The 16,703-nt window shown below is 43.6% G+C and overlaps 1 long non-coding RNA gene across 1 annotated transcript in view; it reads left to right on the top strand.

Annotated features, from left to right (window-relative positions):
• The first annotated feature begins 5,274 nt into the window (after nt 1-5,274).
• The window catches only part of LOC121102878, a 14,144-nt gene continuing 2,715 nt past the window's right edge, over nt 5,275-16,703 (top strand). The window contains exon 1 of the long non-coding RNA XR_005834982.1: nt 5,275-5,770. This is a non-coding gene — a long non-coding RNA (uncharacterized LOC121102878). The remainder of the gene's footprint in view (nt 5,771-16,703) is intronic.

Below are 16,703 nucleotides of genomic sequence, written 5' to 3'. Positions count from 1 at the left end.
GGGAGGAGCAGACTCCCTTCTGAGCAGGGAACCCGATGTGGGGCTCGATTCCAGGCCCCTGGGATCATGACCTGAGCTGAAGGGAGACACTTAACTGACTGAGCCACCCAGGTGCCCATTACAGTCATTTTTCAATGAAAATACATACATATATTCTTTCTGGTTCAAGCCCAATGCGGGGCTTGAACCCATGACCGTGAAATCGAGACCTGAGCTGAGATCAAGAGTCAGACACCTAACGGACTGAGCCACGCAGGTGCCCCTACATGTACTCTTAAAATGCAATTGTCATCATATGATACATAATTTTTATTGAGGTATAATTGACATGTAACATTATATTAGTTTCGGGTGTATAAGATAATGATTTGATAATTGTATATACTGAGAAATGATCACCATGATAAATCTAGTTAACATCTGTCACCATATATAGTTAGAAATTTTTTTCTTGTGATCAGAACTTTTTTTTAAAAGATTTTTATTTATTTATTTGACAGAGAGAGACAGCCAGCGAGAGAGGGAACACAGGCAGGGGGAGTGGGAGAGGAAGAAGCAGGCTCCTAGCGGAGGAGCCTGATGTGGGGCTCGATCCCAGACCCTGGGATCACGCCCTGAGCCGAAGGAAGACGCTTGACTGAGCCACCCAGGCACCCCGTGATCAGAACTTTTAACATCTACTCTTTTAAAAAAATTTTAAAAAGCTTTTATTCATTTATTTGACAGAGAGAGAGAGCACGCACAAGTACGCAGAGCTGCAGGCAGAGGGAGAGGGAGAGGGAGAAGCAGGCTCCCCGCTGAGCAGAGAGCCTCCCACTCCCCCTGCTTGTGTTCCCTTTCTCACTGTCTCTCTGTCAAATAAATAAAGAAAATCTTTAAAAAATAATAAAATAAAATAAAAATGTCATTAAAGGGATGCTTGGCTGGCTCAGTCAATGGAGCATGCGACTCTTGATCTCGGGGTTGTGAGTTCGAGCCCCATGTAGGTGTAGAGATAACTTAAAAATAAATTCTTTTAAAAAATACAAATAAAAATGTCATTAAATATTTCTCTAAAACCTGGTTTGTGGCCACATAATGCCCTTTGACTTTTGTTACACTTTTCTCTATTAATCTCTCTCTTACCTCTGACGGCTTCATGCTTTGCTCTTACTCTACCCCTTAAAATTTTTTTTTAAAGATTTTATTTATTTATTTGATAGAGAGAGAGACAGAGAGAGATAGAATGAGCCAGGGGAGGGGCAGAGGGAGAAGGAGAAGCAGACATCCCACTGAGCAAAGAGCCCGATGTGGGGCTCAATCCAAGGAGCCCGAGATGATGAGCTGAGCTGAAGGCAGACGCTTAACTGACTGAGCCACCCAGGACCCCCCCCCAATTATTTTATTAAGTAAACTCAACGTGGGGCTTGAACTCACAACCCCAAGATCAAGAGCCGCATGCTCTACCAACTGAGCCAGCCAGGCACCACTTACTCCCCTCCTTAAATGTTTGATAGTCCTCAGGGTTCCATTCTCTGTTCTTTTTTTTTTTTTTTTAAGATTTTATTTGACAGAGAGAGACACAGCGAGAGAGGGAACACAAGCAGGGGGAGCGGGAGAGGGAGAAGCAGGCTTCCCCCTGAGCAGAGCGCCTGACACGGGGCTCGATCCCAGGATCCCTGGATGATGACCTGAGCTGAAGGCAGAAGCTTCACTGAGCCAGCCAGGCGCCCCTCCATTCTCTCTTCTCATCACTCTGGAAACTCTCCCTGAGCAGTCTCATCCACTCCTATGGCTTCAGTTCCTGACAGTTGCAAATCTGTATCTTCAGGTCACACCTCATTCCTGGTCTCCAAGTACATATATACTGAATGTCAATCTCATCTCTCCTGCTCTTAAGCCTACTGTTCCTCTAGTGTTCCCTTATGCCTTTGAACGGTATTATATCCACCAACTGCCCAAGCCAAGAATCTAGGGAGCCGGCATGAGCTTCCCCTTCCTGTTCACTCTCCTGCACTCCGTATTCAATAAATAACTAAACCCTGTAGGTTTTACCTCCTGTCTTTTGACTTCTTCTCTTCTTTTTTATTTCACTTCCACTGTCCTGGTACAGACTGATAATTTTACAATCGGATTGGTAAACCAGTTTCTTGTCTCCCTACCTCCATTCATGGCCTCTTCCAATCCATTCTCCAAACATTCTTCAGAGTGGTCTTTCTGAAATGTATATCTAATCATGTTACTCCCCTTCTTAAAACCCTCCTCACTGCCTTGGGAATAAAATCTGCCCATAACACCTTTTCCCTGTATCTTTTTTTTTTTTAAAGATTTTATTTATCTATGAGAAAGAGAGAGAGCACAAGCAGGAGGAGTGGCAGGCAGAGGGAGAGGCAGGCTCCCCGCTGAGGAGGGAGCCTAACACGGGACTCGATCCCAGGACCCTGGAATCAGGACCTGAGCCGAAGGCAGACGCTTAACCCACTGAACTGCGCAGGCGCCCACCTTTCCCCTGTTTCTTTACAAACTCTTCTTTGTCTGAAACTCAGCTCAGATAGTCTACTCTACACTTACAAAGGCTGAGGAGTGGTGAGAGGTAGCCAGTGGCCTTTTGTTCTACATTCCGGAGTTTAGGTTTTATTCCTCCCACTTTCTCTATCCCTCTGTTTCTCCTCTACACTGTATTTCTCTGTGATGGCACTTAGGGTAGTTCACCATCTTGTCTGTTTCCCTCTGTGTCTCCTCCGTTAGAATAATACTTTTTTAAGGGCAGGGGCCATTCATCTCTGTATCAGCACCTGTGTTCCTGGCACACAGTAGGTATATGATAAATGACGACTGAATGAATGAACGGAGGTGGCCAACAAGGGAGTGAACTTGAGGCCTGTCTTTAAGCTGTCATCATGAGAATGCAGTCATCTTTCAACTCGGCCATACCCCAGGCATCACTTCCCGAATTGGAACGAGCTGCACAGCAGCCTTAGCTAAAAGCTGTATCCAGAATGGCCTGGAACAGATCTTGCCACTGAGAAACCATAAAGGCGTGTCACCCATGCCAAGCTACTTGGCCTGCATCACCCATCACAGTTATCCACTCTTCCAAGGGAAATGATCCAAAGACCTCGGTCAAGATTCCCTTTCCAGGGAAACGTTAATTTCTGGATCATGGTAGCTTCCTTTTATAAATGGCTCCAAAGAGCTCCTGCTTTCACCTCTTCAGCACTGGTCACTGCTTTTCACTTATTGGTAACCCACTCTCTGGCTCGGGGTGCTGGGCGTGCATAAGCTTCAGCTCACGTTAAAGAATGTGGGGATAAGAACTTTACCTGTCAGCTTGAAAGTTATCGAGGCTGTTTCGAAGCACATTGTTGGAGACCTACCCACAAGCTGTCCCAGATTTCTCTTCTCTCAACATGTCACTCCATGTCGGAATTGGTCTCGCTGAATTATTCATGAGGGGGCATCTCAAGACTTGGCTCCACAGCTTTTGTTTCATTCCATTGAATATTTGTTAAGTACCTGTTGTGTACCAAGAACTCTGTTAGGGGCCATGGAGGACGCAAAGACGAATGAGACGAGTCTCGTTGTTTAAATAACCAGCTCTAATACAAGGTTAAGTGACATAAGTGTTAAAGAGAGGTATAAGCAATGTGCTGTGGGAACACAGGTGAAAAAAGGAAGAGGGAGATGGAAACTCACGGTTTCTACACACCGATCTATGATGGCAACTCCTGTCACGTATATTATCATAGAGAGTCATTTGGACTAAGGAAATCTGGAAAGTGTTCATGCCCTAGGACATTTGAGTTGGGCCTTGAGTAAGAATTCACCAGGAGGAAAATCAAAGCGAGGACTCTCAAAGTTCAGAGAACAGTATGTAAAAAGGCAACAGGGCATGAAGGTACGTGAGCTGCTCAAGGAACAGAGAATATTGGGCACGTCTGGGTCATGGGGTATAAAAGATAGTGTGGGCAATGAAGCATGAAAAGGTGGGCTGACACCAGGTTTTAGAAGAGTTATGATGCCTAGTTTGGACATTTGGATTTTATTTAGTAGGCAATGAGGAACCACTAAAAGCTTTTCAGCGAGGGGAATGTCAAGATGGAAATGACGCCAGTTAACTTGGCAGGACGAACGGGGGATGGGATGGATGAGAGTTTGCAAGAGTAGGTAGAGGTGACTGTGTCAATAATCCAGGCACAAGGTAATAAATATCCTATTTAGGGAGGTGGCAGTGGTGACAGAGCCAATAGGGTAGCAAGGGGCAATATTGGTGTAGTACAAAGTGCACTGGCCTGGGGCTTCGACAGCCCTGGATTCCAGTCCTGACTCCTTTTTGCAAAACTATGGGGATTTACTTTTTCAGGGATTCACATTTCTTTTTGGAAAAAGGTGAAGTTTGAAGAAATATGTATCTTTTTGAAAAATTATTTATTGGGGCACCTGGGTGGCTCCGTCGGTTAAGTGTTTGCCTTCGGCTCATGTCATGATCCCAGGGTTCTGGGATCGAGTCCTGCATCGGGGTCCCTGCTCAGCGGAGAGCCTCCTTCTCCCTCTCCCTCTCCCTCTGCTGCTCCCCCTGCTTTTGCTCTCTTGTTCTCTCTGTCAAAAAAATAAGAGAGAGAGAGAGAGAGAGAGAGAGAGAGAGCAGTGGGAGGGGCAAAAGGAGAGGGGAAACAGAATCCCAAGCAGACTCCATGCTGAGCCCAGAGCCTGACTTGGGGCTCAATCTCACAACCCTGAGATCACGACCTGAGCCAAAATCAAGAGTCTAACCCTAAACGACAGAGCCACCCAGGCACCCTGAGAAATATGCATCTTTAAGGTCTCTTCCTGTTTTAATGGCCTCTGGTTCCGACTAAGTCACTTACCCAAGATCACAGAGCCAGGATTTGGTCCCAAGCAGTTTTTAAAAAAGATTTTATTTATTTATTGGACACAGAGAGAGAGCACAAGCAGGGGGAGTGGCAGGCAGAGGGAGAGGGAGAAGCAGGCTTTCCGAGGAGCGGGGAGCCCGACACAGGGCTCCTGGGATCATATCCTGACGTTTAACCAACTGAGCCACCCAGGCGCCCCATGACCCAGGCGGTTTTGTCCCTAATGGCAGTGTGCTTAACCACTGCACTACATGGACATTTATATACCTACAAATACCACTGCGTTTGTATAGGACTAACTGATAAGATTTGATAAGGGATTAGCTGGCTAGGAGAATGGAGGTGCCATTAATAGGATGGTAGAGTCAAAGAAGGAAGCTAGCCTTGTGGGGAACGATTATGCTTCAGATATGCTGTGTGTGCGGTGTTAAGGGAACATCCAGCTAGCTGTTGGAAGGGTGGGAGAGCAGCTCTGGAGAGAGGCAAGGTAGGAGAATTCAGTTTGGCAACCAAAGATCTGAAGGCAATCCTGAAAGCTATGGAAACAGGTGAGTTTAAAGAAAGTATAGGAGAGCAAAGAGCAAAGAACTCTGGGAAGTGAGAAAACGGGGAAAAACCCAGACAAGGAAGGAACAATTGAGTGTGAACCTCGAATAAGCTACTTCCATTTTCTGGCTCTTTAGTCTCTTCCGTTGTAAAATGAAGGGGCTGGAGCTGGTAAGCTCCGGGGCTTTCAGCTGAGACATTCTATGCATAATCACAGAAGGTAGAAGAGAACAGAATGCCATGGAAACTGAACAAGAGAGCTTCCAAAAGAAGGCTTTAAGAGGTCACTTGCATCCGACGCTGCGGATGTGTCAGGGACTGAGGACTTAGGGGAAGCCGCTGTGCTTGGCGATTCGCAGATCCTCTCCACGGTAAGGACCTCTCCCTCCCTCTCATGCCTCTCAATTTCTGGACCCGTTCTTTTACCACTCCTATATGTGAACATTCTGCAAAATTCCATTCTCTGCCCTTCACAGAGGCTCAGTCACTCTCTGAGATCGACTGTTATCTCTACAAGGTGAGTTAGAAACCTCTGGTTTGGGGCGCCGGGGTGGCACAGCGGTTAAGCGTCTGCCTTCAGCTCAGGGCATGATCCCGGCGTTATGGGATCGAGCCCCACATCAGGCTCTTCCACTATGAGCCTGCTTCTTCCTCTCCCACTCCCCCTGCTTGTGTTCCCTCTCTCGCTGGCTGTCTCTATCTCTGTCAAATAAATAAAATCTTAAAAAAAAAAAAAAGAAACCTCTGGTGTAATTTTCCTTTTGCACTTTGATTCACATTTCCAACTGCCTACTGAAGTTTAGCTTGCTGTAAAAATAATAATAGTAAAAATGATAGCTAACATTTATTGAGTACTTCCTCCGTTTAATCCTAGATGGTAGGTATTTTCTTAGCCCCATTTTGCAGTTGAAGAAGCTGAGGCACAGAGATGTTAATGTGTCTAAGGTCACACAACTGGGATGTTACAGAGCCAGGATTCTTCCTGATTCCAGGAGCTCAAGAACTTAATAATTTCACTATGATCAGTCTAAAGTCAAGTCATCATCTTTATTTCCTAAATTAGCTCAACGGCCTTACTTCCCTATTTCTGCCTCATTCTCCTCCAACATCTTGCTTCTCTTTTAGAACGGGTTCTCATCCCCTTATGCTCAGACAATTATGGAACTTTCTCAGCTGGTCTCCCCACTTGCAGTTTTCCCCTTCCGATTCTGGGCATGTGACTAGCTTTAAGAAATTCAGAAGACTCCCCTTATGTATATTAAAGTCCAAACTTGTTAGTATGGCCAAAAGATCCCCTTCACAGTCCAGCCCTGCACTTTATCTGCGCTGAACCCCTAGGCATCAACAAGCATGACAGAAACATTTATATCTGCAAGCCTTCGCTTATGTGTCCCTGCACCTGGAATGCCCTCCCCACCCTTCACCAGAACTTCCACGAGTCTTTCAAATCCCGGCTCTAATGTCATTCCCTCTGTCAAGACTTCTCAGGGTTGCCTGGGTAGCGCAGGCGTTAAGCGTGATCCTTTGGCTCAGGGCGTGATCCCGGCGTTGTGGGATCGAGTCCCACATCAGGTTCCTCCGCTGGGAGCCTGCTTCTTCCTCTCCCACTCCCCCTGCTTATGTTCCCTCTCTCGCTGGCTGTCTCTCTGTCACATAATAAATAAAATCTTAAAAAAAAAAAAGACTTCTCAGATTCCCAAACCTTTCTTCGGACAGAAATTATGTTCCCTCCTCTGTGCTCCCAGACAGTGACCATTTGTGGATACAAGGGTGTCCATCATAAACACATTAAACTAAGGTGAATGAATTCACCTAAAGATTTATATATAGAGAGAGAAAAAAAAGTTAAACAGTCCAGATCCCACCTCTGCTCCCCCCAACAATTCTCCATTAATAAACATGTACCCTCCGGGCGCCTGGTGGGCTCAGTCCATGGAGCACCTGATGCTTGATCTCAGGGTTGTGAGTTTGAACCCCACGTCAGGTGTAGAGATTACTTAAAAAATTAAAAAACAAAACAAAACAAAAACCATGTGCCCTATAGTGAGGTACATAGGAAATGTGGATCTCATGTTTTCTCCTAGTTGATCTCCAGCTCCATGGGACTCTCATGACACCAACTGGGGCTCGAATTTATGGATTTTTCAACAACGTGGGTCCTAACTGCATTTCCAGGACTCATCAAGGACTCAACTCATGAGCTATCTGTCACGACCTGATTATGTAGAATTTCTTGAGAGAAAGTATGTTGGTCTCCAGCATGACAGCTTCCTCGTAGGTTTTTTTTGGGGGGGGGGCGGGGTGAATTAAATTATTTTTTCTTGGGAGGAAGCAAAAGGGCAAAAAGCAGGAGCAATTGATTGAAAGGCAATTTAAAGAAAAGTGTTGATTAAATAATAGTACAAGTGGTCACATGGATCCGGGGAAAATTGTGAAGGTCATTCTTGGACGACTAAAGTTTGGGAAATATTGCCACTCATGTGAGAACTGGGCTAAAGTGTGTCCTTGGAGAGTCCAGCAAGACACTCTTGCACTGGCTGGCAGAGAAGATTACAGTACAGTCTGGCGGGTTTGTGGAGGGTGGATTCCTGCTCCTGACTTGATCGCACATCATAATCACCCAAAATCTCGTTTACCTTAGGATTCACTCTTTTTTTTTTTTAAAGATTTTATTTATTTATTCAACAGAGATAGAGACAGCCAGCGAGAGAGGGAACACAAGCAGGGGGAGTGGGAGAGGAAGCAGCAGGCTCCCAGCAGAGGAGCCCGATGCGGGGCTCGATCCCATAACGCCGGGATCACGCCCTGAGCTGAAGGCAGATGCTTAACCGCTGTGCCACCCAGGCGCCCCAGGATTCACTCTTGATGTTGTACATTCTATGGGTTTAGACAAACGTATAATGACACATACCTGCCAGTATAGTATCATACTGAGTATTTTCACTGTCCTCCAGATCCTCTGCATTCTACCTATTCATCCCTGCCCCAACCCCCAACTCCTGGCAAACACTGATCTTTTTACTGTCTCCACAGTTTTGCCTTTTCGGAATGTTACATAGTCAGAATCATACAGTAGGTAGCCTTTTCAGATTGGCTTGTCTCACTGAGTAATAAGCATATAAGTTTCCTCCATGTCTCTTCTTGTCTTGATAGCTCATTTCTTTTTGTTTATTTTTTTAAAGATTTTATTTATTTATTTGACAGAGAGAGAGAGAGCACACAAGCAGGGGGAGCAGCAGAGGGAGAGGGAGAAGTAGGCTCTCCACTGAGTGGGGACCCCGACTTGGGGCTGGATCCCAGGATCCTGGGATCATGACCTGAGCTGAAGGCAAACACCTAACCAACTGAGCCACCCAGGCGCCCATCATTTCTTTTTAGCATTGAATACTATTCCATTATTTGGATGTACCACAGCTTATCCATTCACCTACTGAAGGACATCTTGGTTGCTTCCAAGTTTTGGCAACTATGAATAAGCTGCCGTAAACATATTTGTGCAGGTTTTTTAGTGGACGTAAGTTCTCAACTCCTTTAGGTTGAAAGGAGTGCAGTTTCTGGATCACACAGCAAGAATATGTTTAGTTTTATAAATAATCACCAGACTGTCTTTCAAAGTGTCTTTCATTTTGCATGCCTGCCAGCAATGAAAGACAGTTCCTGTTGCTCCATATTCTCCCTACGATTTGTTGTTGTCAGTGCTCTGGATTTGGGGCATTCTAGTAAGTGCGTGGTGGTATCTCATTGCTGTTTTAATTTGCATTTGCCTGATGGTACGTGATGTAGAGTGTATTTCCATGGGCTTATTTGCCATTTGTAAATCTTCTTTGATGAGGTGTCTGTTAAGGTCTTTGGCCCATTTTTAAATCAGGTTGTCTGTTTTCTAATTATTGAGTTTTAAGAGTTCTTTGCATACTTTGGATAATAGTTCTTGATCAGATGTGTCTTTTGCAAATATTTTCTCCCAGTCTGTGGTTTGTGTTCTGATTTTCTTGGCACTGTCTTTCACTGAGAAGTTTTTAATTTTAATTTTTAGCTTATTGACTCTTTCTTTCATGGATTGAGCCTTTGCTGTTGTATCTAAAAAGTCATTGCCTTACCCAAGGTCATCTAGGTTTTCTCCTGTGTTATATCCCAGGAGTTTGATAGTTTGGTATTGTACATTCAGGTCCATGATCCATTATGAGTTAATTTTTGTGAAGGGTGTAAGGTCTCTTTCTAGATTCTTTCTCTTTCTTTCTTTCTTTCTTTCTTTCTTTCTTTCTTTCTTTCTTTCTTTCTCTTTCTTTTAATATAGGTGTTCACTTTTTCCAGCACCATTTGTTGAAAACACTATCTTTGCTTTTGTTCCTGTGTCAAAGACCAATTGACTATATTTATGTGGGTCTATATCTGGGCTTCCTATTCTGTTTCATCAATCTCTTTGTCTGTTCTTTTGCCAATGCCCCAAGTCTCGATTACTGCAGCTTTATAGTAAGACTTGACATTGGGTGGTGTCAGTCCTCCAAATTTGTTCTTCTCCATCAGTATTGTGTTAGCTATTCTCAGTCTTTTGCCTCTCCATTTAAACTCCATAAAAATCAGTCTGCTGATATCTACAAAACAACTTGCAGAGATTTTGAGTGGGGTTGCTTTGAATCCCTAGGTCAAGTGCGGAAGAACTGACACCTTGACAATATTGAGTCTTCCAGCCCATGAACATGGAGTATCTCTCTAATTCTTCTATGGTTTTGTTATTCTCATATAAATCTTGCACAAATTTTGGTAGATTCATACCCAAGTATTTCATTTTTGGGGAGTGCTAATGTAAATTAGTATTGTGTTTTTAATTTCAAATTTCACTTGTTCATTATTGGCATTTAGGAAAGCGATTGACTTTTGTGTATTAACCTTATATTCTGCAACCTTGCTATAATTGGTTATTGTTTCCAGGAGTCTTTTGGTCAATTCTTTCAGATTATATAGACAATCATGTCATTTACAAACAAAGACAGTTTTATTTATTCCTCCTCAATCTGTATAACTTTTTTTCCCCTTTCTGTCTCATTTGCATTAGCTAGATCTTCCCCTACAATGTTGAAAGGAGTGGTGTGAAGGGGACATCTTTGCCTTGTTCCTGATCGGAATGGGAGAGCTTTAGTTTGTTGCCATTAAGTATGACGTTAGCTGTAGTTGGTTGTTTGTTTGTTTTTCAAGAGATTATTAGCCAAGTAGAGGAAATTTCACTCTATTCCTAGTTTACTGAGAGTTTTTTTTTTTTTCATGAATGGCTGTTGGATTTTATCAAATGGTTTTTCTACATCCATTGATATGATCATGTGATTTTTTCTTTGTTAGCCTATTGACATGATTGATTACATTAACTGATTTTTGGATGTTGTACCAGCCTTGCATATCTGGAATAAACCCCACTTGGTCATAGCATATAATTCTTTTTATACATTGTTGGAGTTGATTTGCTAATATTTTGTCAAGGATTTTTGGATCTATGTTCATGAGAAATATTGGTCTGTAGTTTTCTTGTAATGTCTTTGTCTGGTTTGGGTATTATGGTAATGTTGGCCTCATAGAATGAGTTAGAAAGTATTCCTTTTGCTTCTATCCTCTGAAAGAGATTATAGAGAACTGATATAATTTCTTCTTTAAATTTTTGGTAGAGTTCACCAGTGAGTCCCTCTAGGTCCAGAGCTTTCTGTTTTGGAAAGGTTATTGATTCAAGTTCATTAATAGATATAGGCCTATTCAGATTTTCTATTTCTTCTTTCAGCTACTTGAGCGTTTCAAGGAATTGGTCCATTTCAACTAGGTTATCAAATTAGTGGGCATAGAGCTGTCCGTGGTATTCCATTACTACCCTCTTAATGTTCATGGATCTACAGTGATTATCCCTCTTTTAACTTATGATATTAGTAACTTGTGTCCTTTTTCTGTTTTGTTTTGTTTTGTTTTTTTTGTTAGCCTGGGTAGAGGCTTGTCAATTTTATTGATCTTTTCAAAGACTCAGCTTTTGTTTCATTGATTTTTCTCCATTGATTTCCTGTTTGCAATTTCTTTGATTTCTGCTCTAATTCTTCTTCTTCTTTTTCTTCTGCTTACTTTGGATTTAATTTGCTCTTTTCTTCTAGTTTCCTAAGGTGGAAACTCAGATTATTGATTTTAGACCTTTATTCTTTTCTAATACAGGCATTTAATGCTACACATTTTTCTCTGCTTTTGTTGAATCCCACACATTTTGATAAATTTTGATATTTAGTTTTGTTTTAGTTCAAAATATTCAAAAATTTCTCTTGAAGTTTCTTCTTTGACCTATGTGTTATTTAGAACTGTGTTGTTTAATCTCCAAGTATTTTGTGATTTTTCGGTTACTTTTCTGTTATTGATTTCTATTTTAATTCTGTGGTCTGAGGGCAGACATTGTATGATTTCTATTTTTTTTTTGAATTTGTTAAAATGCGGGGTTTTTTGGCCCAGAACGTGATCTCTCCTTGTGAATGTTCTATATGAGCTGAAGAAGAATATGTGTTCCGCTGTTGTTGGACAAGTAGTCTATGGATGTCGATTGTATCCAGTTGATTGATGGTGCCGGTGAGTTCAACTATGTTCTTACTGATTTTCTGCCTACTGGATCGTCCATTTCTGACAGAGGGGTGTTGAAGTCTCCAGCTGTAATAGTGGCTTCATCTGTTTCTCCTTGAAGTTTTATCAAATTTTGCCTCACATAATGATAAGGAAGACGTTTTCAAGATAGGGGAGAGAGATCAGGCTTAACTCTGAATACAAAAAAAGACAAGTGGGGATTTATAGCCAGTGAGAAGAAAGAGGGGGTCAGTGGATGGAAAATTACCAAGAGGAGATGTCAAGGATGGAGGATTCTGCTAAACTGACGTAACAGTCTTGCTAGAGGCGAGCCAAAGACTTAGACATCAAATGTGGGGACTGAAGAACTTGATCGGATACCAACAGTGGGGGGATAGTTTAGCAGGAGTCCTTGCTAAGACTGGGCTGGGCAGGCCAAAGACAGAATGAGGGCCACAGTTGAGGCCTACTGCAAAGAGGACTCACAGAAGCCTAAAATGTGGTCAAGGGGAGAGTCTTTGTCAATCTCTCCTCCTGTTTAAAGAAAGAAGAGAACTTCTTCTTCCCTCTAAACAATTGAAGTCCATTTATCATCTGATCACCCTTTTGTTCATTTAGGACCAGTTGTTGAGATTTTGTAGTAGAAGATATTTGTTGGATGGTGTGAGCCATTAGGCATTCAATAAAGGGAATTTCTGGGATGCCTGGGTGGCTCAGTCGGTTAAGTGTCTGCCTTCAGCTTGGGTCATGATCCCAGGGCTCTGGTATCGAGTCCCGCATCGGACTCCCTGCTCCGCTGGGAGCCCTCTTCTCCCTCTGCCCCCCCCCCGTCTCTCATGAATAAATGAACAAAATCTTAAAAAAAAAATAAAGGGGAATTTCTATGAAAACAAAAGAAAAACAAAGATTAATGATTAGAGAAGGTTATAAATCTAGTTCCTGAGCCTGGAGAGCAGCTGGTCAGAAAATTTCTATACACTGGGCTCAGAGCATCTTTCGATGGTGGAATGAGGACAATAGTGGCAATCTGACAGACTTCCTGATTTGCAGTTTGCATGGTTATTTCCTGGAGGAGAGCATGGAGGATGCACATCTCCCCGTGAGCGTCCCCCGTGGCCCACACAACAGCAGGCATGGGTTGCCCACATGTGATCTGCCGTGGTGAGGACTCCTTTGAAGTTCATATCAAGTTGTCCAGCTTCAGCTTATAGGGCTTCTTCAGATTCTGGGGGAAAGGTCAGCTACGAGACAACCTGGAGTCCCATAATGTTCCGGGCGGTCAGGTCTTATTTCTCCACAGTACCAAGTTAGGAGAGTGGGAGAAAAATTGGAAATGCCAAGTTGAAGAGTTGTAGCCAGATATTGAAGGAAGCGAAAAGAATTAAGAATTGGTAAGGACTGACATAATGTGTAGGATGACAAGACCCAGTCCAATTTACAGATAGATAACAAAGTAGTAAGTAAACTGAGTTTACCAAGAGTTGAAAAACAGCTCAAAGACAATGAATGGGAGTAGAATCTAATAAGCCACAAAGGCATGCTATGGTTTTTGATTGAGACATAAAATTTCTCTCTATAGTCACCCTTACCTTTTTGATTCTTGCTTATAAAATAAGTCTGATCTCATTAGATTTGGCCTGATTATTAACATTTATGTGGCAAGAATGGTAAGTGACCACATAGGCCTTTTTAAGCTTGCTTTGCTGGAACTTACTTTTTGAGGCCGGGGGGGCTGAGGGAGAGGGGGAGAGAGAGAATCTTAAGCAGGCTCCATGCCCAGTGCAGAGCCCAACTCGGGGCTCAATCTCACAACCCTGAGATCATGACCTGAGCCAAAATCCAGAGTTGGACGCTTAACCGACTGAGCCACCCAGCTGCCCCTGCTGGAACTTCTCATAAGGAATCTCACTTTAGACCTTTAAATCCTCCTGGAGTCAAGCCAAGAACTTGCCACCAGATTTCACCCGCAATACCTATAGATTTGGGTGAATTCCTTTGAGATCCCCCCAAACAGCCTAAGATTCCTGGGCCTGCCTGGAAGTGACCCTCCTTATTCACCTGTAAGGCTGGGAACCCTGTAATCCAGGTACCAGGAAGTTTTCTCAAGAGGGCTTTGCAAGCATTGGTTCCATAAAGTCAACCTTAGTTCCTTAAAACTGTCATATCTGATTCTGTGCACATCATTCTCAAATATGACATTCCAATCAAAGTTTTGGTCACATTGGCAATGTTTCCAATTATGTCCTGTTAGGAAGAGGACAGATTCTTATTGAACTTATGCAAATAATTATATTGCCATGGAAATAAAATTACTCAGAGCTTTCAAATTCTGGAGAGATTAGTTAGGGAGAAAAGATAAATGTTTCATTTCTGTTTATAAAAGAATAATCTACCAGTTGTTAGGAGTACAGATAACTAAGAAGAAAAAAGTGTTCCTTCAATCCAGGAGCAATATTCCAAACGAAAACCATAATTATCTTTCATCAGTTCACTCAGTCCCACGTTGGGTACAGAGATTACTTAAAAAAAAAATAAAGATTTTCAGGACTCCAGTGGAGAAGTGAATGGGTTCATGGAACTGCCAACCTGAGATCAAGCAGATCAGGAATGAATTCCACGGGACTGAGTGAACTGACTACCTGGGACAGTACTTTCCATGGGTCTTTGAGACCGTTAAATTTTCAGGAATTTTGTGAGTGGGTGGCCAGGGTGGGCATATTTATTGGTAAACCTGAAAACTGACCAGGGTGGGCATATTTATACCGCAGGGATCAGCAAGTCAAATCTCCCTTCACCACCTAGACCCGGTAGTTAAACATTTACCAGAACACCACTGGGCACTTCCAACTCGGTTCGTCCCAGTCTGAGCTCCCTGTCTCCTCCCATAAAATCCGCTTCTCATCCTAAATTCCCAATCTCTATGTGAATGATGTCACCATAGACCCAGTTGTCAAATAAGAAATCTCTGGAGTTGTCCACGGCTCCTTTCTCCCTCATCGCTCAGCATATCAATCACTGAGTCTTGTCAACTCACCCTCAGGAATGTTTTCTGGCACTTACTCCTCTCTGTCAGGATCTTAGTTCACACTCCCATCATCTCTCGCCTTCACAGCTGCAATAACCTCTTGAGAGATCTGCTTACCCCCAGTGCATCTGGACACTAACTCCCATGTAATCTTCCTAAAACACCCCAGTGCAATCCAGTCACTTGCCATCATAAAGACTGCAGGTGGCTCTCCTCTACCTGGGGGAGAAAGTCTGGGATCTTCAGCAGCACCCAAAAAGCCTGCATAATGTGGCCACCGGTCTTCTTCAGACTCACATTCCCACCTCTCCCTACGATACAGTCCACGGTCCAGTCTGAATTGCTTCTCATTCCCCCACTGTGGCTACTTTTTCACAACTTTATGTTTTGGTCTATTATTCCTTCTGTCTGAAATCCTCTCCACCATTCAGAGCCTGGGACATTTCTTCTCTTCTTTAAAGATCCAGCTCAGAATGGTGCTGGGTGGCTCAGTTAGTTAAGCGTCTGCCTTCGACTCAGGTCATGATCCCAGAGTCCTGGGATCGAGCCCCTTGTCAGGCTCCCTGCTCAGCGGGGAGCCTGCTTCTCCCTCTGCCTGCCGCTCCCCCTGCTTGTGCTCTCTCTCTGTCAAATAAATAATAAATAAAAACTGGGGAAAAAAAGAGCCAGCTCAGACTTAATATTCTTGGTGAATTCTCCCAAGAAAAGTCAGTCTCCTCCCCCCACCACACACACAGTCTCTTTGTGCCTCCAATATAGAACTAATCACACAGTGTTGTCGCCAACTGTTTTAAAGGTCTGGCCCCCTCACTATATTGTGTCTTACCCCCAGAGACTTGCACAGCACTTGCAACATAGTGAGAACGCCAAAAACGTTGAAAGAACGGATGGGAAGGTGAATGAATGGAGTTGATTCCTAGCCCTAAGAACTAGACCGTTTCCTGGTTTGTTGTGTAAAAGCCCCAACTTTAAGGCCCTACTCTGGTGCTTCCAGCTTCTCATTCCTGCCTTGGTGCCCCATGTGACACCTTAGTCTTCACAGGACTCGTGCTTTCTCCAGCTCTTGCCAAACCTTCTGACATCAGGCAGACTGCTCTGAAAGCCCAGGCCCCACGGCAGAGCCTCCATCACTGGCTGCCAACCACCTGCCTGCCTGCGCTTCCTTCTAGTGTCTGCTGCCTTCCAGATGCTTGCTCTACCTGCCTGTCTGAACAGCTGGCTGGGGGCTCTGCTGCTGCTCTGGGGATCTTCTGCTTTCTCCCCGATCTGCCCTCAAAGCTTTGGCCATCTCTGTTCTCTCTTCCTCTGCATAAAAATGAGCCCCATTTTTATCACTGTCCAACCAGAAGATTAGTTAGAGCAGGCTGATTAAATTCATGGGTTCCAGATTCTAACTGCCTCGATTCAAATCTCACCTCCTCCACTCATAGCCAGTTGTGTAATCTCAGGGAGAGTCACTTCATCTCCTTGAACCACAGTTGGCTCACCTGCAAAATGGGCATGATAATGATAGCTACATCATAAGGTCAATGTGAGGTTTTTTTTAAGATTTTATTTATTTGGGGGGGTTTAAGGGAGGGAGAGAGAATCTGAAGCAGCTTCCATGCAGAGAGAGCGCCACATGGGGCTTGAACCCACGACTGACCGATAGTGAGATCACAACCCGAGCCAAAATCAAGAGTCAGACCCTTTAACTGATTGCACGC

Source organism: Ursus maritimus, assembly GCF_017311325.1.
Source record: "Ursus maritimus isolate PB19 chromosome X unlocalized genomic scaffold, ASM1731132v1 scaffold_X1, whole genome shotgun sequence".
Lineage (NCBI taxonomy): Eukaryota > Metazoa > Chordata > Mammalia > Carnivora > Ursidae > Ursus > Ursus maritimus.
This window is presented reverse-complemented; position numbering and strand designations above follow the sequence as displayed.